General features: G+C 39.4%; 1 long non-coding RNA gene across 1 annotated transcript; it reads left to right on the top strand.

Moving 5' to 3' along the window:
* The first annotated feature begins 5,898 nt into the window (after nt 1-5,898).
* Nucleotides 5,899-6,996, top strand: LOC124275131. Its single transcript, XR_006898213.1, has 3 exons — nt 5,899-6,203; nt 6,562-6,626; nt 6,900-6,996. It is a non-coding gene; the product is annotated as an uncharacterized LOC124275131 (long non-coding RNA).
* Nucleotides 6,997-23,396: the final 16,400 nt, after the last annotated feature.

Raw genomic sequence — 23,396 nt, 5'->3', positions numbered from 1 at the left:
TAAGCTCTTCACAACAGGTACACATTACCTTTCATATAGTACTTACCTATGTATTTACCTTTTACTTCTCCACTACATTGTACATGTAGTGTGTTATTCATCTTTCTTGCTACTACGCATTGGTATGCCATATACCTTGTACCTCAAACACAACAGTTGTTTCTCGTAAGAGTGTTTGCATTTCACGTTCAGTGAATACAGCGCATTCATTCACGATGGAGTTCAACAAGGAGGAACTCGATAACATGGTGGAGGCCTTTCGAAAGGCAGGATTCAAACCTAAATCTGACTCACCTGAGGATTTCAAGTATTGGATTCAAGGATTAGCACAGCAGGACATAGCACCTGTCATTAAGAAGGAACCCGAGGGAGTAAACCCAGAATCTGAAACCAAAGCGTCTGCAGTGACCTATCATAACTTCCCTAAATTACCTTTCTTCAGTGGAGAGCCTGGTAAGGACGCAGAGTATGACTTGTGGCACTATGAAGTGGATTGCTTATTGGACACACAGACCTATTCCAAAGGTACAATCCTACAAGCCATCAGAAGATCCCTTAAAGGAGAAGCAGCTCTAGCTGTCATGAAACTGGGACCTAAGGCCATCAGACATATTATCGAAGCTTAAGAGTGCTTTTGGGACACTTAGAAGGAGTTCTGTACTTATGTCCAAGTTTTACAGTACTGGTCAAGGAGAAAACGAGGATGTCTCAGCATGGAGTTGTCGCTTGGAAAGGTTACTCTATCAGTTAGCAGAGCAAAAGTCAATACCACCAGTAGAACAGGATGAAATGTTGAGGACAAGATTATGGGATGGACTTAATCCGGCTCTTAAAAGTTTGGCTGGATACAAGTATGAGTCAATCAAAAACTTTGATGATCTTCGTTTATGCCTCAGGGAAATGGAGTTTGATCTACAACGAAACACAGCTGACGCACCCAAGGTAAAGGTCAAACAAGCCACAGCTCATACAGCTAAAGCCTCAGTCACAGACTCATCTAGTCAGGATCTTTCTGAGATTAAGTCTATGTTTAAGGAGATGTACTCGGAGTTTGCTGATATGAAGGAACAACAGAAGCACATGACTGCTCAGATACAGCAGCTACAGCCTTCCTCATTTGTCCATCATAACCAACAGGCACCTGCATCTACATCCGTCAGAGAAAGATATGATAGAAACAGAGGCAGAGGTCAATATAAACATGGAAATGAAGGTTGGTCAGATACCGGTCCAAGTAGAGTATCATCTGCTCCTCCTATGGCACCACAACAGGCTACTTCCCATTCACCATCTACAGCATACACAGACCAGGCTTCTGCTCAGTCTCAGGAACCAGTCTGTTGGAGATGTGGGTACCCTGGTCACCTTGCTTATGGCTGTCGAGTTAGGTTGGATCATCGCCGCAAACCTTTAAACTGGAACAGGCCTATGGGCAAGGGGGACTATCAGGCCTAGGATCACAACCCCGAGGAAAGCCGTTAATGGACAGATTAGTTGGACATTCAAATGAAGTTGAAATACAGGTTGAAAATATTTCTGTGAGAGCGTTATTGGATACCGGAGCAACTGTGTCCTTTGTATCGGAATCATTCTATAAAAGCCATCTCAGTCATATACCTATACAAGCCTTAGACTGCATGTTGGATATTGAACACGCCGGAGGATCGTCATTGCCATATAAAGGATTCGTGGAAGTTAATATCAAATCTATTGGTTGTGGCATAGACAAAGATACAGAAACGTCATGTTTACTCTTAGTTGTCCCGGATACTAGATACAACTGTAGGGTACCTGTCTTATTGGGAACTAATGTCCTTTTATATCTGTTGGAAGAATGCAAGAGCTTTAATGGATCCAGATTTCTTCAAAAGGGTGACTTGTATACACCATGGTATTTGACATTTAGAAATTTGGTCATCCAGGACAGGGAGTTGACTAAGAATGGAGGAAAGTTAGGACTTGCCAAATGTGCAGAATACAAAAGTATTTCCATACCGGCTAACCACACAGTCAGCATCAAAGGCCAGTTGAGTCTAGGCTACCGTAGCTTCATCTGTATCAACTGATCTGGATATTGCACCAACGCTTGTAACTTATGATTACCATCATCCAGAGGAAATAGAGATACTTGTGTCAAATATCACTACACAGACAGCTGTTATACATCCCAAAGCTGTCATCTGTGAACTGCAACCTGTTACTATAGAACGGTTATCACCTGGACAACCTGTGGACTCTGACAATTTACTGGAGCAAGTGGAAGTTGAGCATGATGGATTAACAAGAGAGGAGATAGCACAGGGACTTGAACTTATCATGAAGTTTACAGATATTTTCTCAAAGCGGGATGATGATTTAGGACACTCAACTATGGTTGAACACAGGATAGAATTACAAGATGACATTCCATTTAAACAGAGACACCGTCGAATTCCACCCGGCATGTACAGTGAAGTAAAGAGTCATCTTCAAGATCTTCTGGCTGCTGGCGTGATCAGACCTTCACATAGTCCGTGGGCCTCTAATGTTGTTTTGGCTAAGCGCAAGGATGGACGATTGAGACTATGTATAGATTTTCGCGTGCTGAACCGTCGCACCATTAAGGACAGTTATGCCCTTCCGCGAATTGAAGAACTTCTTGATTGTCTGGGGGGGATGAAGTACTTCTCTGTTCTTGACATGAAAAGCGGATATCATCAGGTTGAGATGGCAGAAGAACATAAACAGAGAACAGCTTTTACAGTGGGCCCCTTAGGGTTTTATGAATATAACAGAATGCCTTTTGGATTATCTAACGCTCCAGCCACATACCAAAGACTCATGGAAAAATGCTTGGAGGGACTTCACTTGAAGATTTGCTTGATATATTTGGACGATCTCATAATCTTTTCTAAGAACTATCTGGAGCATGTAGAACGGCTTGAACTTGTCTTCAGACGTCTTCAGGAATGTGGACTTAAGCTTGCCCCGAAAAAATGCAAATTTTCAAGACGAAGGTACGTTACGTCGGATATATTGTATCAGAGGATGGAATAGAAGCTGACCCAGACAAGGTTGAAAAGATCAGACAGTGGCCTACACCCACCACTCCAGAGGAAATAAGACGCTTTCTTGGATTCGCTGGTTATTATCGGAAATTCGTCAAAGATTTCTCCAAGATTGCCAGACCACTATCAGACCTTCTGCCCAAGACATCTTCAAAGAAGCACAGAACTACCAAATCGAATATTCCACAGGAATGGTATTGGGGATCAGCACAAGAAGAAGCTTTCAACCAGTTGAAGACTTGTCTTTCTACCCCACCAGTATTGGGATATGCTGATTTCTCCAAACCATTTGAACTGCATACGGACGCAAGTACACAAGGCCTTGGAGCTGTTTTGTACCAAGAAGACGGAGGAAAACAACGGGTGATAGCGTATGCCAGTAGAGGGTTGAGTAGATCAGAAAGGAATTATTCAGCACACAAGTTGGAATTCTTATGCTTGAAATGGGCCATCTCTGAAAAATTTCATGATTATCTCTATGGAAACAGTTTCGTCGTACTCACAGATAATAATCCACTCACCTACGTTTTGACAACAGCTCACCTGGATGCAACAGGACACAGATGGTTGGCAGCCTTATCAAATTATAACTTCACCATCACCTACAGACCAGGAAAAGGTAACTCAGATGCAGATGCATTGTCTAGATTACCTAAGAGTGACAACACTGACACAGAAGAACTAACCACGGATCTAGTGAGTGCAATCTGTAACAAAGTTCAGGTCTCCAGCTTGGTTGAAACAATGTGCTTGGATGCTGATGCAATAGGTGATGATGGCTCAGGAGTATTTGATGTCAAGTGTCACAACAATGCCAAGGAATGGAGCAGTGCTCAACATAGAGACCCAGCTATAGCTACAATTATGGATAGTCTCGAAGCTGGACAGAAACCCGACAGGACTCAATACATTGGAGACAAGGAAATGACTTCACTGCTAAAGAACTACCATCATTTTAGAATCAAGCATGGAGTTTTATACAGAATTACCTGTCAAAAGGACACTGATCAGGAACAACTGGTCTTACCTTCCAGATGTAGATCAGCAGCCCTTCGTAGCTTGCATGACAACGTTGGACACCCTGGGAGAGACAGGACACTTTCCCTACTGAAGGAGCGATTTTTCTGGCCAGGCATGGCACATGATGTTGACATGCATCTAAAGACCTGTGAACGGTGTATCAAGAGGAAAGCGACTACTGACAGAGCCCCATTAGTAAACATCGAGACAACCCAACCACTTGAGTTGGTATGCATGGATTTTCTCACCCTAGAATCATCAAAGGGAGGACAGCAGTATGTACAAGTCATCACAGATCACTTTACTAGATACGCCCAAGCTTATCCTTGCAAGAATACCTCCGCAAAAACTACAGCAGATCTATTCTTTAACAACTTTGTCAGTCACTACGGCTTGCCGAAGAGGATCCATTCAGACAAAGGTGCTAACTTTGTTGGAAATCTGATGACTGAGCTCTGCAAGTTACTAAGAATTGACAAGTCCTCTACTACACCCTATCACCCAATGGGCAATGGCATGTGCGAAAGATTTAACAGAACTCTGTTAAATATGCTGGGAACACTGGATCCAGAATCTAAGAAAGATTGGAAGACACAGGTAGCGCCCTTAGTGCATGCCTACAACTGTACAAGGCATGAGTCCACGAAGCACTCTCCATACTTTCTTATGTTCGGACGGCACCCAAGACTTCCCATTGATTTGGCCTTTGGTCTTGACATAGAACCAGGAAAACCAAGATCTATGCTCAAGTATACAGAGTCGTTAAAGAAGAGACTTCAACAAGCATACGAACTGGCCACAGAAAAGGCGAGGACATCTCAGAAAAAGCAGAAAGTAAATTATGACCAACGAGCCAGAGCTGCTATTTTGGACATAGGCGACAGAGTACTTGTCAAGATTGTAGCCTTTGAAGGACGCCATAAAATTGCTGACAGATGGGAAAATGATGTCTATGTTGTGATCGATCAGCCAAATACATCTGTGCCCGTTTACTTAGTTGGCAAGGAAAATGGTGAAGGAAGAAGAAAGACCCTTCATAGGAATCTCTTGCTTCCAATAGGATCTTTACAGGGACAGGATATTTCGGGACCAAAGCAACGTAGAACATTACCATCAGCACCTGTATCTCAGACAGTACCAAAGCTACGTAGAACTTTACCATCAGTACCAGTCTCTAAGACAAGATCATCACGTAGATTGCAAGGGAGAGAACCTGATGATAGTGACGAAGAATCTGTGATAGTCCCCATCACTTCATCCCAACCGTCAGTTTCGAGTGCTGAAGCAGTCGATAGGCCAACTGAGGTTATAGCAGAAGAGGATAGAAGAGTCACTGCGATGGATGATGATGATGCAGAGGAATCAACAGATGTACCTACTCCAGATCGTGAGCAGGTAGAGGAATCAGAAGAAGCTACTCCTGTTGACGTCACATTGCCTACTGAATTCACTCCTGTAGTTTTGGACGAGACATCTTATCAGGATGCAGGGGATGTTGAAGTTGCACCCAGAGACAACCCTCCACCCCCAAGAAGATCCACCCGTGAAAGACATAGACCCCAATGGATGGAAACTGGAGATTATGTCATGTCAGTTACCACGGATACAGACTGGAGGAGACGAGCAGAGTATCTTGTATCTCTGATTGGAACCGGTGTGCTGGATGATGTCAGTGCTCGTAACACACTTCTCAACCTTATCAGTGGAAGCATCAAATGATGTGGACACCATTTTGTTGCAGGGGGGGAAGTGTGTAACAGGGATAAATCCAGGGATTGTATATTGTGTACATACATTTATAATTAATCATTTTCATTTTATTCTTATTTCAGGTGATCCGACAGACGACTCTCTATACAGTATAGATATATTATATGTTGTCAATCCAGTCGCATCTTGTCTTGGCCTTAACTGTTCAGTTCTGTGTTACAGGGCTGGTTCATTGTGTATTTAAGGGTATCTGGGTCGATCTACTTTTATGTCATTGTCTTTAGTTGTTTTAACAATAGCCCAGGCTCAGCTTCTCAGTTGATTGGTGTAAGTTCAAATATACTTCTCACCGCCATGTTACTAATCAGTTTTGCACCACACTGTCTCTACATGAGGACTGTTCTAAAGATTGAGTTTTGATCTAAGGTTAGTAATTATACTGTTTGTAATATATACACAGCTAATTAAACCCTGCTATAAATAATTGTATAACATAGGCACAAATATGTTCAAGATAAATCAAATGTAGATATTTACACAGTATGCTATTTTACCTGTATGAATGTGCGTATGGGTGGTTTTGCTATATGTTTTATGTTGGCTTGTACTTCTTGTTTTACAAATGCTGTATATGATGTAAGATTGATCTATTTCATCAATTCTGTATCTTGTTTGTAACTCCATAGTGGTAGTTTCAAGTATGTATATATGTTGGTATAATGGTGTTATTTTCTGTGTTGTCTCATGGACAATACCTCTAATCAGTGTATCCTATTTTATGTAGGATTATTGCACGTGTTGGCTGCCCGGCTGCTGGGTGCTTGAGCACACTCCCGTGTCACCCACAGGGTAGGTTTCATTGTCTGTTTTTTATAGTCTGTTTCTTGATATGCCACATGAAATGTCACTTGTAATAATAACAATAGTATATGCCATTTTTCATAACCTGCGAGAGATTATGTAAGACAGGTCCATTGTTTACTTAAGTCTTTGTTATTCCGATGTGTATATATGAAGACATGCATTTATGAGATGTTTATACCTATATATATATGAAGGCATATGTTCATCGGATGTGGTTTTAGCATATACATATACATTGTATAATTATGATTGTTACAGAGTGTCTACTCCTACTACTTCTTCCTCTACGGAATAAAGATATAGACCTCACAACCCGTAGCCTGTGGTTATTACAGAGCACCACTATTTCATGGCTGCAACATACATAATGAGGCTAATAGTGTCCAAATCACTTGACTTGTTGTCATGAAGATATGTACTGACTTCACACGGTAGGTTGTCTATCTATACTATTGTACAACTACTGGTGATGTTCGGGGATATAGACTGAAATGAACATAATTTGAAATCAGCTCTTCATTAAAAAAACTGACACGCGTGCACATTTTGCCATTAGCCTTTAAAACCTGGCGTGCGTATAATTTCTCACAACCCTGTCTGGACAGACGCATAATTTGTTGTACAATTTCATAACTAACACGTTTTCTTAATTTGTCATTGGCCTTTCAGAACCAACACGTGTGGAATACACTGTCATTAGCCTGTCAGAACTGACATGTAAGTAATAATGTGCAACTACCTTTCAAAACCCACACATGTGCATAACTTGACATAAGACTTTTCTACCCGTCATGTTCATCGTTCACCAGAACTGACGTATGTACCACGCTTGGCATGTACCTAAAATCAGGACACTAACCTTTCCCTCTTATAAGGGTTTCTACGTCCTGTCGTTTCTTGGGAGTGTCAATGAAGGCCAAGGTCCCGTGTTGTCGCTGGCATTCAGCTGCTGAGTCTGCCCAGTTGAGTTTCGAGATGGAGATGATGAACTCTGTGGTGTAGGTAGACCCATAGAACGTACTGGTCTCTGTGAAGAAATGTTGCTTTGTCAACACAACATAACACTGTTCATTGATTGTAAGGGATCGACAATTAGATATTCGTGAGGGGGCCTAGTGGGTAGTGAGTTAGTCAGTGAGTTTAGTTTTACGCCGCACTCAACAATATTCCAGCTATATGGCGGCGGTCTGTAAATAATCGAGTCTGGACCAGACAATCCAGTGGTCAACCGCTGGAGTATCGATCTGCGCAACTGGGAACCGATGACATGTGTCAACCAAGTCAGCGAGCCTGACCACCCGATCCCGTTAGTCGCCTCTTACGACAAGAATGGGTTACTTAAGATCAGTATTCTAACCCGGACCTTCATGGTCCCGAGTGGGTACTGTAAGGGGGTTAGTTTGTCAGTCATCGCTCAAACTTGTTACTGTTTTTGAATAAAAGGTCGACCTTAAGAATATTTATAGACCAAGTACAGACTAATCTTCAGATGCCTCAGTTCTGTTAAGGGTACAAATTACCATTGTCGAGCATTTGTGGGAAAGGATCATTTTTTTAAATTTTCCAGGTGCAAGAATTTGAAAAGGTCGACCTTTTCTATTTTCTGAACTATAGGGAAGAGGCCTATAGTACATATACAAATTGAAAGGTTATAATGGATGAGTGGTATAAACACATTTACGTTTATATAAGTCATGGTGTGTAAACAAAGCAACATTCTATAGAAGCTGGACATTTTCGGTTGACATTAGTATACAGAATTTGCAAAACGTGGGACAAGACGTAAACTTAGGTGGGATATAATGACTCTTTAGATCTTCATACCGTGGACAGATGAGCATAACGTGATATTCATCTTCAATGATCACTGTGACACATTCTGCTGGATTGGTTCTCAGTCGTATGACATACTAACACTTGTTTCATATAATACATTTGATCACAATAACCACATTGAAACTGCGATAGTGATACACTTAATTTTCTTACATTTCCAACTGTTAAATGAATTTCACCTATAAAATGTTGTATAACAGATCATACGAATATCAAAATTTTCGAGTTTGAATATTTGTGTGATCTGTCCATTCTAACTGAAAGCAGCCCCTACATCTTTGTTGAACAATGAATAAAAGCTGTAGCACTCCCAACTCCCACCCCAATCCATGCTTATCAAAGGCCCAGTTGGAACAGATTGAGTGTATTTTTAATTAACATAGCCCAGTAATGTTTATTTTTAGCATCGCTTGTATTTTTAACCAAATATAATAACATCTTATATACTTTTGATGGATAGCAATGAGGACGCATTGAGATGAGTTTCAGTGCCAAGATATCGATTGGTATTTTAAGTACAGGTCCACGTAAGAATCATGCAAAATCGAGAATACTGGACAAGAAGAGGACTCACCACTCACACCTGATACTATCGTAGCAGCACATCTCCTGGGATCAACAGGTAAAAGATCACCCAGACCCATGATGAAGTTTATGTACCCAGAAGATAAGTCATGGGCGGTCATCCTGAGACATAAACTCAAATGTATTGGGTATGGGATCTCTAACGACCTTACAAAGAAACAGAGAGAAACTTTACAGAAACTGAAAAGTGAAAACAAATTCGGTTATTATAAGAACGGCAAGCTTATCATCAAGGACGCTGATGAATCGTCTGCTAGCCAGTCAGACAGGCAGTCTGACAGACAGAGCGATACCAACACTCGCCCTCAACTACGAGCCAATAGGAAGGGTGGGCAGAATGATAACAGATAGGGGCGTGGCCCCGCCTAGGCGGAATCTTGTATTAGTGTCCTTTTTGGAACATTAATGGACTGTATTCTAAGGTGTGTGATAATGTCTTCTTATCCTTCCTAGCACACCATGTCATTGTGGGACTCACTGAGACCTGGCATGATCATACTTCTCTTGAAGATGATTTCCCTGAGTATGTGCGTTATAGTGTTCCAGCAGTGAAACTATCCAATGCAGGAAGACTAACAGGCGGCATTCTAGTGTTAGTTAGAAGGAGTATACAGAAGTTCATTCAGTTGTACAAATGTACTGAGATTGCAATTTTTATTGTGTTTGACAAAGCTATGCTCTCTACAAATAAGGATATACTTATGGCGTGTGTGTACATACACCCAGAAAGTTCTTCATGGTATAACAACAAGCCCACTAAGTGCGGTATATGTATTTTACAAGAATCATTACTTGACATTTTTCAAGAGCTTGTCAATGTATATGTTCTACTGGGTGGTGATTTTAATGCAAGAACAGGTATAGAGTTGGATTACATTTTACATGATATTTCGAGTCATGTTGGTTTAGACCGTTGCTTATATATACACGATACCCGTAATATATTACATCATTCGCGTGACATGGTGATAAACAAACACGGGTGTTTATTGCTACAGCTCTGTGTTTACTTCAATCTCATTATCATGAATGGAAGATGTGGTTCAGATGCAGGTGTTGGTGAATATACTTTTGTTTCAGCAGTGGGTACAAGTGTCATTGACTATATTATCACTTCAAGTTCTTTTTTCACATTGTCTCATGAATTCGATGTCGTTACGAGGTCTGAGTCTGATCATCTACCTGTACGATGTACGTTTCAGTCACGTTGCATACACGCCACTCTACACGATGATGGTAACGTAACACAGGATGCACGTGGCGAGGGTGCGCAGTTTAGATTTAAGTGGGATGTGGACAAGGTCGGCCAATTCAGGGTGAATTTACTTTCACCTGATATATCTAAATTGCTTGAAAGCTTTTGTGATAACGTTCTTTCAGATATTAACAACGCAGTAACATTTCTTACAAATGCAATATGTCGAGCTGCACAGTGTATGAAACGCAAACATGGCATAAATAGACGAAATTCACAACCTTGGTTCGAAAAAGAGTGCACATTTCTAAGACATGAGAAAGACAGACCTCTGGGGTGTTTTAGGCATTTTAACGATGGAGCATCGCTACGAAAGTATGTACATGCTAGAAACAAGTACAATTGTACTTTAAGATCTATAAAAAATTACTACGGATCTGTGAAAGAAAAATTACTTACAAATCTGCATAACTCAATATTGTTCTGGAACACCATGTGCAGGCTTTCTTCATCTAAGAATTCTATTCCCAACATAACAATGAACTCGTGGTATACACATTTCAAAAACATATTTCAACATACGGATACATTTAATGTCGAATTACATTCTATCGATCATGATATTGAAGAGAAGATAGATCAAGACAGCCCTAGTATACTTGACGCTCCTATTACTAGAGATGAGATCTGTGCAGCGATTACAGAACTAAAATCATCCAAGAGTGCTGGGCCTGATCATATCATAACAGAATTTTTTAAGTCCTCACAGGATATTTTAGTTCCCATATTCAGTTGCTATCCAATGTTCTGCTTGATCGAGCGTATTTTCCAGAATCGTGGTGTATGGGTCTTATTGTACCTATACATAAAAAAGGGGACACTAGTGTAGTTAACAATTACAGAGGTATATCAATTACAAGTATTTTCAGCAAGCTGTACATACACATTCTGAAAAATAGACTAACATTCTGGTGCTCTTGCTATGAAACAATCGTTGAATCGCAAGCGGGTTTTCGCAATGGTTACAGTACTATTGATAACATTTTTATTCTACAGTCCGTTATTGAACGCTATCCCTCAAAAAAGAGAGGTAAAGTGTATGCATGTTTCATAGACTTTTCCAAAGCCTTCGATTTCGTGAATAGGACAAAACTGTGGAATATTTTAAGGCTAAGAGGAGTAAGCAGCAAACTGCTTAAATCAACCCAAGCCCTCTATGCAAGTGTTAAAGAGTGTGTCAAATTTAATAATAATTTATCAACATGTTTTGATTGTCCATTGGGTCTACGACAAGGGTGTATCCTAAGCCCTCTTCTTTTTTCCATTCTTATCAATGAACTAGCTTATGAGCTGAATCCTGAACTTGTACAGTTATTTCTTCTTTTATTTGCTGATGATGTTGTGTTTATCTCTGATACAGTGTTTGATTTACAGAAAAGACTTGATGTCCTAAAGATATTTTGTTCTGAGAATTGTTTGACGGTAAATATGGAAAAAACAATGGTAATAGTTCTTAAAAAAGGTGGAAGACTGTCGAAGTATGAAAAATTGTTCTATAATGGTGTACAATAGAATGTGTTTCCTGGTACAAATATCTAGGTATTTTATTCGGTGGGTCATTAGTATGGACCAAACACATAGAAAATGCATGTCTGCAGGCTAAGCAAGTTTTATTTGGTATTTTTAGATCACTGTCAATGTTTAAGCTATTGCCTTTTCACTTGTTCTTTAAGATTTTCGGCACCAAAGATTGTCCAATTTTATTATACGGTGCAGAAATATGGGGACTGAAAGTTGTTAACGAAATAGAAGTTATACATGTAGCAGCTTGTAAACGATTTCTAGCAATTAAATCCTCTGTTTCAGCGCATGTTGTGCGAGGCCAATGTGGAAGATATCCATTGTATATTTATACCATCAAAAGGTCTATCAAATATTGGTGTAAAATATTGAAAATGTCAAATGAGCGATATGTAAAGAAATGTTATAACATGCTTGTACAAATGGAAAGTAATGGTTGCAGGGGCTGGGCATCTAGGATAAAGCATATATTAGAAGTCTATGGATTTGGATTTGTTTGGCAAGAACAGATGGTTCGAAGTGAAACGCTATTTTTGAATGAATTTCTTGGTAGACTCAAAGTTTCGTATCAACAGGACTGGCATTCTGCACTAATAAAAGGCACAAAAACATTTCGATACACATTGTTTAAACCTATGTTCGGTGTTGAATCTTATATCTTCATAGTTAGCTATTTTAAACATAGACGTGCTCTTGCTCAGTTTAGATCGGGGTCTCTTTAACTACGAATAGAAACTACGATTAGAAACTGGCAGCTAGAAATGACAGATTATGTAATATCTGTAAACTGCGATATATAGAAGATGAATATCCCTTCTTACATATTTGTAATAAACATTAAGCATTGCGGCGACTGTATATCCCTTTACACTTTTATGAATATCCAACAATCCAAAAATTTAATACGCTTCTGCAATCATCAAATGCAAGCATCTTAAAACATTTATCAGCATATATATATCAAGCTATGTTACTGAGACAGTCTTCATTTTAACATATTTTCTCACTCTGTAATTCTCAAAGTGTAACCTGGACCTATGGCCTATATTACCTTTTCTGACATAAACCCCCATTAAGTCGAAAATCAAGAATTTGGTTTAAAATTTCAGAATTTGAAGACATCACTATATTAAACATCGTTGTGGATTTTTTTCTAAACTTTGTGCGCTAGTTTTCATGATACGCTAATATTTCCCCAAGATCAATGGGAGGTAGATAAGCGACGATCTCCATTCGTTTGCATTTACCTAGTACAACATCCCTAGTTGTTGATCAGAGGATGGTAAAGAAAACCTGTACATGCTTGCAACTGTATTTTTTCAATGCATTTAAACCTTCGATTACCCCATACCACAAAACAATAGAAAAGAATTGGCAGGGTTTAGTGTCAACGATTTTAAAATATAGTTGATATAAGAGATTTTCAAACTTATACAAACTCCGCTGAACAGTTATGAAGGCCTTCTTAGCTTACAGAGTCAGCTGGTGTACAGATGCCTGTCAAGTGATATGTCTAGAAAATAACATATCCGGGTAGTTGTACGATGATGAAACTTTAATTGGAGCAAATTTGCAGATCCACTTTCTGTTCTAGAAAGTTCGCCTCTATGTTTGCATACAACAATTTTTGTCTTGTTTACATGTATTTGACGACTCCATGTTTTGAAGTTATTCTCTAAAATATCAATGTGCCTTTGGAGTCCATTTTCAGTATCAGAAAACAGAACATCATCAGTACATAAAGAAAAAACAGCTCGAGTATGGCAGGGAATAACTGAATGTCATTTGTAAAGTTGCTACTGATTTCGTCGACCAATTCATTAATGAAAAATGAGAACAAAAACGGACTAAGAACACAACCTTGCCGTATCCCTAGACGACATTCAAACACTTTTGTGTTTCCGATATTCGATGTACACACACAGGCTTTCACGTTTTGATACTCGGACACTTTGTCGATTTTTTATCGATCAATGGTAGAGTATCCTGTTCTCAGTTCTGAAATGATAGCTTTGGACCACGACATGCGAAACTCGCCTTAGCAAAACACTCGACCAAATGGAAATTATTTATTCATCTTTGACCTTCGGTGTAAACATCATTGCAGCAGCGTCAATGTCGGGACAACAACAAGTGCCTTTATAAATGTAGCTATGTATTTGATGAGCAGCAGGGGTTGTCATTCTAGTCCCAGTGATATAAAGACAATCGATCTGTGTGATGTCTTCAATATGACGATCCTACATTTGGCTAACTTCCGCCCTACAGCCTACAAGAAAGAAATACAAGTTCCGAAGACCGTAGATACATCAGGATAATGTTAACGTCACAAATGAGAACATTCTATAAGCCTTACCGCAGACTGTGTTGGACAAGCGAGTTACCACACACTTCTCATGCTTTCCACAGGTCTGGTTGATACAAGGCCCTGAAGCCGTCACCTGGAACAAAACAATGAAAACGTAAACGAGAATCTGTTGCTTTCAAAATGTGCAGAGTCGTTCGTTTGTTTCATAACATGATTTATATAACCAGTGAAACCCTACATAACTATAGGGCAATTCTGTTGGGCAAACATGCATAGATTATGTACAAGGGATATACATGTACTAAATACAGGGAATATGTTTCCATACATTGTAGCATTAGGAGATTACACTTCAAAAGGATTTATCCAGTGAGGTGTAGGTACATTTCCGGAAAGGAAACTTAAGCTGGCATGTATGCTGAAGAATGGTCTCATTTCCACAATTACTGACACTGACTTACATGTAAAAATGCTTGTGTTTACAGGTTGCATCTAAAAACAGATAGCAAAGATAGCAAAACCGGCAAAACAAACGCATTTGAGAACTCATTAGAAGGTGCACCCACCAGTTGCCATCCAGCAATACTACTGTACACAGAATCCTCTGCAGCAATCAAGTTTTCAGGTCTCAGGATATCATCTTCAAAGTTTAGAGAGCAAGATTTTGTTTTCGTATTAAAGTTGAAGGATTCGCAAAATCCATATTTATAGCATTCCACAGCACATGAAAATATTGAGGTGTGTCGTTCTTCAGCGAAGTCTGAATGTTGAAGATATTTTCCTGCTTTGATTAACCCATTCGCCAAACAAGAATCCAGAGAACCACCTACTCCAGTAGTCAGGCACAGTGTGACCAGCAGATAGACCACGCCTGTGTCCATGTTACGTTCAGAAAACATGTGCATGACGGAATGTTGGCGGAGAACAAAGTATACAGTGTTCACGTTGTTTCAAGTCACCAAAACCACGTCAAAACCTCCTGCACTGTTGATGTACCGATCAAGCTAATGTCTTTCTCAACACAAGTTATTCTTTTACTACGTGTATATGTATGTGGCAACGTATTCCTTTATACCACAGGCTCCCATTTGTACAGAGAATTAGGACAGTAACGTTCCCCAGAGACCCTGTCGAACTTGAGCTGTTGGTAGAATGACACCAATTAACCTGTCATTGGTCGCAAGAAGTGTCTCTATGTCTATCAGCGTATTTACAGGCGGTTCCTGGTTGGTGGTTTATATCGTCACCGTGGGTCTGCGTATCTCCCCTGTGGTATGAAAAACGTATGTTTCACTTGTCAGCACTGTGTGTTCGTAATCCTTGATTGACTTCGTTCTTTTCCTTTTTCGCTCCTGTTTGTCTTTGAAGTATCTGAGAGCAACTGAAAACAATAGATGTGTTTCAAAGTATTGATTCAGACCATTAGACTCCCATTTGCATAGTGAAACCCAAGAACAGTTACATTCCCACGAGAGATCCTGTTGAACCACTCTAGAACTGTGGGTCAAATGACATTGGCTCTTCTTTTGACGTCTCATGTATGATTTACACTGTCACCTGTTAGCCTAATTAACTGTTGTTCTGGATCGGTGTTTTATATTGTCATGGTGTGGCTATTAATAGTCTTGGAAGGTTTTTTTGTGCTGATGCCCAACTTCAAAGTCAGTATTAAACAAATGCAGTGTGTACCGCAATAAAGACAGAAATGGTGATTTGTCACCTCACTGCAGCAATGGTCACGTTTCCAACATAGGCTGAGTCTCCACATATTGTTGGCCTATCTCCACATATTGCTGGCCTATCTCCACATATTGCTGGCCTATCTCCACATATTGCTGGCCTATCTCCACATATTGCTGGCCTATCTCAACATATTGCTAGCCTTTCTCCACATATTGCTGGCCTATCTCCACATATTGCTGGCCTATCTCCGCATATTACTAGCCTTAAGATCTTTTTTAAGATGCCAGATATACCTAAGGCAAAGACTCCATAAATCCTTCAATAAATTGGGCCAGAATAAAGTGGAAAATCCTACTGGGTGTTGTACCCTGTAGAACTCTGTCTTCATACAGCATAAGTCTAATAAGAGCACACCGCTGGACCGTACTGTACAATGCTATATGCTTAAAACCTTGTTACACAATAAATAACACTGCCACATAACAAATATATCACATCACCTGAGTGTTGTTCCAAAGTACCGTTGAACCTGTCAGCATAGTGTGTTCGTAATCAGTTCAAATATTCTTGGCAAGGATGAGCATGTATTCCAGGGTAGGACCCGTTACGTTCACTGGTTGAGGCAAATCGCATCTATGGAAACAATCATGTTTTAAGGGGCATATAGTTTGCGGTTTCCGTCATTGAAGTTTGGGTGGATCGGTTCCCAGAGGTTTTCTGACAGCGAAGGTTGACTGGATTCCAACTAAGGTAGTGAACCCGAGTGAACTGTGTAGCACTAGACAGCGTAGGACAATGCTTGTGATATAACACACAGAATACACCCACGTCTATGCTACACAATGGTTGCCATGTGGAGAAACACATCCGCCCTGTATATTGCTATAGCAAAAACGCCGGACTAGTTAACAAGGGTTATATTAATAGAAAATATGTCATATAATTTCCAGTTTATATATACTACAAACAAAAAATATGGGAACACCCTAAAACTTGATAGTCATATATAAACTGAAACGTGGTAAGGTCATTTATACTCAAAGGTAAATGCAACTTTTTGCGTGCTTAATGGGCACACCAGTACTATATTGATTCAGTTACAACTGAGTTCATAACAACGTTTATTAACAACAACTAGGTGTCAGGAACGATTCACCGTCTGATGTAAGCAGTCACCGTGGTATGGAAGTAGCAATATTTAGATGGTTTTGTAATCTTCCAGAACAGCAAAGAAAAATTCCGCAGAGTATGGACATTTCTGGAACGGCTTTTAATTTATTTCCAAATTAGATTTGTCCATATTGGTTTTATCACTGCTCTTATATTTTAAATTGCCATTTTCTTTACACTGCCATCGATTTTCGCCCTGACATTCAGTCGATTTAATTAATTTGCACTAACTTGTATTAAGAGTATCGGATGTTAAATAGTTGTTAGATGTTATTGTGCAGTGTTTGTTGCCATTGTAGAACAGTGCTGTATTTGTACTATACCGTTTCTGTAAAGATAGTTGGATCTGGGAGACAAAACCCGTCTGGAATCTAGGTCTATTGATGAATATTCCAGTTTATTATATACCCATGTAAACTTAGGATAGTAATACAGGGGTGCAATACGGATGACGTGGTCAAATTCCGTATTGCACCCTAGATTTCGCATTCAACCTCTCTCCAAAGCTCGGCACTTTCCGGGATTTTCCGTACCTTGAACTTTATGAAATGTTTATAGTTTGACAGATCAATTTAAAAGTCGAATAGCTTGTTCGTTTGTATGGATTAAAATATGAATGAATTTCATTAAAATTGTGTCATTATTTTGCCTATGGTAAGTTGTGAAAGTGGGACTTGATTCATGTCGTCATGCGGAGGAATGTGTGATCTAGGTCAGTTGCTTGACCACGCGCGGAGTGATACTTACTGTCAAATTAACCTGAATGCAGAAGTATCGAGAGGCGTGAAAATATGTATCGTTACGCTATGATTTGTTTTATTATGTAACAGATTAATGTAAGATAAGAGGGTATATGATAAATATAGAACGTCATCCTAGTGCATTTGGATGTTTTGTATTGAACGAGAAGATGTCATGGGAGCAGAGAAACAACGAGTTCGAAAAACCATGACATCTTCTCGTTCAATACAAAACATCCAAATGGACTAAAATTTTAATATGATGTTCTATATATGTAGTCTGACAAAGGGTGTTGGAGAATGTTCTGGAAGCTTTTCATGTATATACAGACCAAGTTGTTTTACCAAACCTCAAGGCGGTTATTACAAAAAAGACTGTAATTCACCATCAATGCGGAGGTCGTAAATTAACGCTAATTACTTTATTGTTTTGTTGAGTAACCGCCATGTGCTCTGAAATGATCGGACCGCCTCCGTGGTGTAGTGGTTAGAGCGTCCGCCCGGAGAGCGGAAGGTCACGGATTCGATCCCCGACCGCGTCAAACCAAAATACGTTAAAATATGGTACTTGTTGGTCCCTGCCTGGCGCTCGGCATTAATGGGTACAACAAAGACTGGTCGGCTCGGAGGCAGTATAATGTGTCTGAGTGGGGTATTCATGCTTCCCTGCGGCATGGTGTCTCAGTGGGCTAGCACTATAAAACCAGCTTCAGCCTCGAACAGTACAAGCAGCCGCACATACACACACACACGCATGCACGTCGTCATATGAGCGAAATATTCTCAAGCACGACGTTAAACCCAATTTCACCTCACCTCACAATATATGGATGAACAACTTCTTCATTACAGTGAGAGCGACAGAGTGTGCAGAGACGAGTTTTATTTGTGAGTACGGAACAGATACAAAGTGCGACTATGGCTTATATACACATGAATATAATATAAATGTAGATATATAACAGGGATAATACAATTTTGGTTAAACTTGACCGTTTCTGTGCCAAAGGATGATCAGATTTCATAAGGGAAATAAATTTATCAATATGGAGGTTCTAACAAAAATAGCGAGGGAGTATACTTTTTCTTACATCATCTAGAGCTCTGCATGATAAGATAATATGAAATTCGTCACATATAACATGGTGGTTACAAATTGTACATAGTTTCTATTTTCTATGTCTATATCACACCATCTGCCGGTTTCGCAGTTTTGTCAACCAGACATGTTGTTTCAATGGGAGGCTGTTTAAATAAAGTTCTAAGTTGGAAGTATGTTTATATAACGAGTAATATTTACCCTTTTGGTGAATTTTGGAAGGCAGCATTCCATGATTGCTTAAACTGATCTATAAGTGTGTATTAACATTGGGACTGCCATATATCAGATAACCCAACATTTTTAAGTATACTTTCACTACTACTACAAGATCAAATTGAATACCCAAACAAGTCGATACTATAGCCATTACATTATACACTATATGAGGTAACTTACGTTGATGTAAGGACTTTACACCAGTAACGTATGATTCTTGTTTTAATCATTACTTCAACAGGATATCTACCGAGTTCCCCATAAACTATAAAATTTGGAGTAGATTGTCTTACCTTAATATTTCAGATGCGTTCTTTCTAAAATAGTTGCATTTTCATCCCCCCAAACTTCTGGCCCATATCATAAATTTGGTAAAATGCATTGATCAAAAAGTTTCAGGTGACAGTCAATTGGGATTTCAAGTTCCCTAGAGTATTAAAAACAGAAAACATCGATCTTGTTGCTTGTTCTGCAAGTCTCTTAATTGCTTCAGCAAACTTACCATTGCCGTTAAATAGAATTCCAAAATTTAGATATTCTCGGACAACTTCAATTTCCTCATGAAAATGTTTAAATCTATATTTGTTTTTACATAGCCTTTTGAAAAGATTACAATTTTGGTTTTGTCTAACTTAACTTTAAGTTTCCACAGTTTACAATATGTTGAGAAATTAATTGTTTAGTTGTTTAGTTGTAATTCTTCATCGGCACTTTCCGTTAACAAAACAGTGTCATCTGCAAACAATAGTGCTGATATTTGTATATACACGCCAAGCTGTTCCTCAATAAAACAATTTACAATGCCAAGTTTAGTTACATTAATGGTTCACATAAAAAGGTTTTAAGGTGATTAAGATAGAGAGCAAATAAGAAAAGAGATGTCTTTTCACCCTGTCTAACGCCAATATTACAGTGGATGAGTGGTGAAGTGGAATTACCATGTTATACACAAGATTAATTTGTTAACACATATTGTAATTATATTAAAATATTTGCTGCTTAGATTACTTTTAATCATTTTAATCCATAAACCATTTCTCCAAACAATATCAAAGGCCTGACTAAAACCTATGAAAGCACAATATAGTTTTTTATTAAGACCTTTATATATAAATATAGATAGGAGATTTCAGTAAATAAACGTGTTCGGTTGTAGCAAGAGCTTTACGGAAGCCAACTTGTGCTTTACTTACAAGTTCAATGGAATCTGAAACTCTCAGACAGTATGGAAGTAAAACCTTGCTCAACCAATTTACAACTGTTTTAGCTACTCTGCTTCCCACGAACTAACAACTACTCTGCTTCCCAGGAACTAACAACTACTCTGCTTCCCAGGAACTAACAACTACTCTGCTTCCCAGGAACTAACAACTACTCTGCTTCCCAGGAACTAACAACTACTCTGCTTCCCAGGAACTAACAACTACTCTGCTTCCCAGGAACTAACAACTACTCTGCTTCCCAGGAACTAACAACTACTCTGCTTCCCAGGAACTAACAACTACTCTGCTTCCCAGGAACTAACAACGACTCTGTTTCACAGGAACTAACAACTACTCTGCTTCACAGGAACTAACAACTACTCTGCTTCCGAGGAACTAACAACTACTCTGCTTCCCAGGAACTAACAACTACTCTGCTTCCCAGGAGCCAACGGTCTGAGGACTGACAGATGGGCGATGTTGTCAGTAGTGATGGTGGATGCCGTGAAACGTACACATTGTGTGCACCGTGAACGGGGTTCCCTGTCTGTTGTCTCTCTCTCTGTTGTCTCTGAGACAGCGACACATCTCTCCGCAACATTTCAGAATGTACGTGTCCTGCGTGCGAGCGTGTGCGTGTGTGTGTGTTTATGTTGTATTCAGCATTCAGTAATATTTGACTATATGGCGGGGTCCTTTAACCAACTGTTATGCTCGAAATGTAATGCAGGATCTGTTGAAGATGAATTTCATTTCCTTCTGTTATGTCCTCATTATAAGACATGTAGATAACTGTTTGTACCAACATATCATTATAACAATCCATTCCATGATAAATTTGTCTCATTAATGTCAACAACATATTCTGTTCTTAAAAAGAAAATATCATTGTTTCTCACAAGAAATTTACTATGTTAAGTAGCCTTGCATTGTATATCAATATATCTTGTAGATAACTAGGACTTTCTATATCAAGGTGCCTGTCCATCAATGTTTGTACAAGTTATAGATGTTGATGATGTTTAATCTGTATCATGGACGTATTTGTGGAAGCACACAAACAAATTCAATGTCTAAGACCTTATCAACTCGGAAAGACATGATCGATCTTATACTTAATAAAATATTCGCTGGGGCGGTTTGGTAGCCTAGTGGTTAAAATGTTTGCTCGTCACGCTGAAGACCCAGTTCTATTCCCCACATGGATACAATGTGTGGAGCCAATCTCTGCTGCCCCAAGCCGTGATATTGCTGGAATATTGCTTAAAACTAAACTCATTCACTCACTAATCATCCGCATCCTGACAACGGAAAGTTGGAACAATGTCACAATTGAGAACCAAGCACATTCACGTCTTGTGCCAAATATGGACGAGTGTGCATGTCATAATGCCATGGAACAAATGAGGGATAGAAGCGAACATAAAATCTATCTGCAGAAATGCAGCGTCAGGCAAAAATACTTCCAGTTTTAGGCAGCTGTTTTGAATGGCGGGTCCTGCTGGTAGGACAGGACAAGCTTACCCTCTTCACGAACACCTGGTGTCATCACTGATTTTCAGCGATCCATTCAGAGCATTTTCACAGATACCTTTCACTTTACATCAAACGGAATTTTACACTGAGGATGAGGTTAGTTAAGACGGGGTATTCTTTTCCGCTGACGTTCCACGTTTAGCTTAATTTAAACATAGAATTTGTGATTCAATGAATTGAATTAAATGGATTCAATAAGCCCCACTGCCTAATTGCTGTAGTAAAACCTGGGCCCCGTTTCACAAAGCGATCGTAGCGGTAAGGTGATCGTAACTCCAATATTTTAAATTAGACTTACGAGAGTCGTAGCGCTACGATCGCTGTGTGAAACGGGCCCCAGTGGTTGAAATTTGAAATTTTGTTCCTGGATTGTAAAACCTGTTATATACAATGGGTTAAATATGTCCATTCCCAACATTGTCACGTGTCTGGCTTGCGTTCATGTTGTATTAATTTTCAGCGGTTGATACGAGGCAGTTGGAGCTGTGTGTCACTTGACTAGCCTGTCTGTGTAATGGTGCAATGCTAGCATCCCCGTCATATTAAAACGGAACAACGTACATCTACGAAATCTAAGTCTTATTTGGCAAATTTGAATCCCACACGCTAAAGTCATTCAATTTTCCTCTTGTCTGAATTCTGATTTCATTCGGATGTGGAAAGGGTTTTGACGTTTGTATTTTTCTATGAGAATCATTCTGAGATATACGGGAACGTGCGCCAGATACGTGTATGTGGAAACCTGTTTAATGGCTGTAAGTGACCAATACACATACATGCAAGTATATTCCATAGATGTTACCATTGGCCATGATGTTCATACCCCAAATATATACACTCGAGTAACCTTGAGTCGTGGATATAAGGGAAGTGCGGCGGATTTAATATTTTAAATGCATGATTTCATTTTGTATACGCACTGATTATTTTATTCAATGATTCAGCAAATTGAAAATGCCTAATATTCCACTCGTGAATGAAACGTTTGTTTACGGAAGCCATTTGCAATCATCACCCATTCATGTGCCCACAAAAATGTGACGTCACCTTGTTCCGTGGTTTACGTAGTTGGTTACTTCATACCACTATGTACGACATCCCACTGCAGTCAGTATTGACACCAAGGAAAGCAGACAAAGGGAAGTGAGAAGGCTGGAGCTAACGGTATCTTTTTTACTAGACATTTTGTAAAAATAAAATTTGGCAATGGTGGTATTAGTGATCTGGGGCTATTTATCTCAATGCTGGACAATTACATTTAGTGTACTTGCGTGTAATGCTGAGATTCGGAACTTTTTTGTCAGCGAGGCGTGGCATTTTATGTTCATCAAAAGTACCGCTTTGTGACGTTGGTCACGACTTAATTTACGAGCTAGCATAATACATTCCGCGATCCACAAATCAAGGTTATCCATGAATTTAGGTTACGGTTCTGTATACCTAATATAGAGCAGGTGTGAGACAATCATTAACATCACTCTAGCAGAGACACATGCTGTGTGCTAACAGAGAACGATACAATTATCGCTCTTATGTAATCGCCGTGGTTAACTATAGTCTGTTTGCGGTAAAACGTTCCGGGGAATATCAATTTAATCAAA

This window comes from Haliotis rubra, unplaced genomic scaffold, assembly GCF_003918875.1.
Source record: "Haliotis rubra isolate DU_JTF1 unplaced genomic scaffold, ASM391887v1 Scf199, whole genome shotgun sequence".
Taxonomy (NCBI): Eukaryota; Metazoa; Mollusca; class Gastropoda; order Lepetellida; family Haliotidae; genus Haliotis; species Haliotis rubra.
The sequence above is the reverse complement of the archived record's forward strand: the minus strand, read 5'-3'. Positions and strand labels throughout refer to the sequence as shown.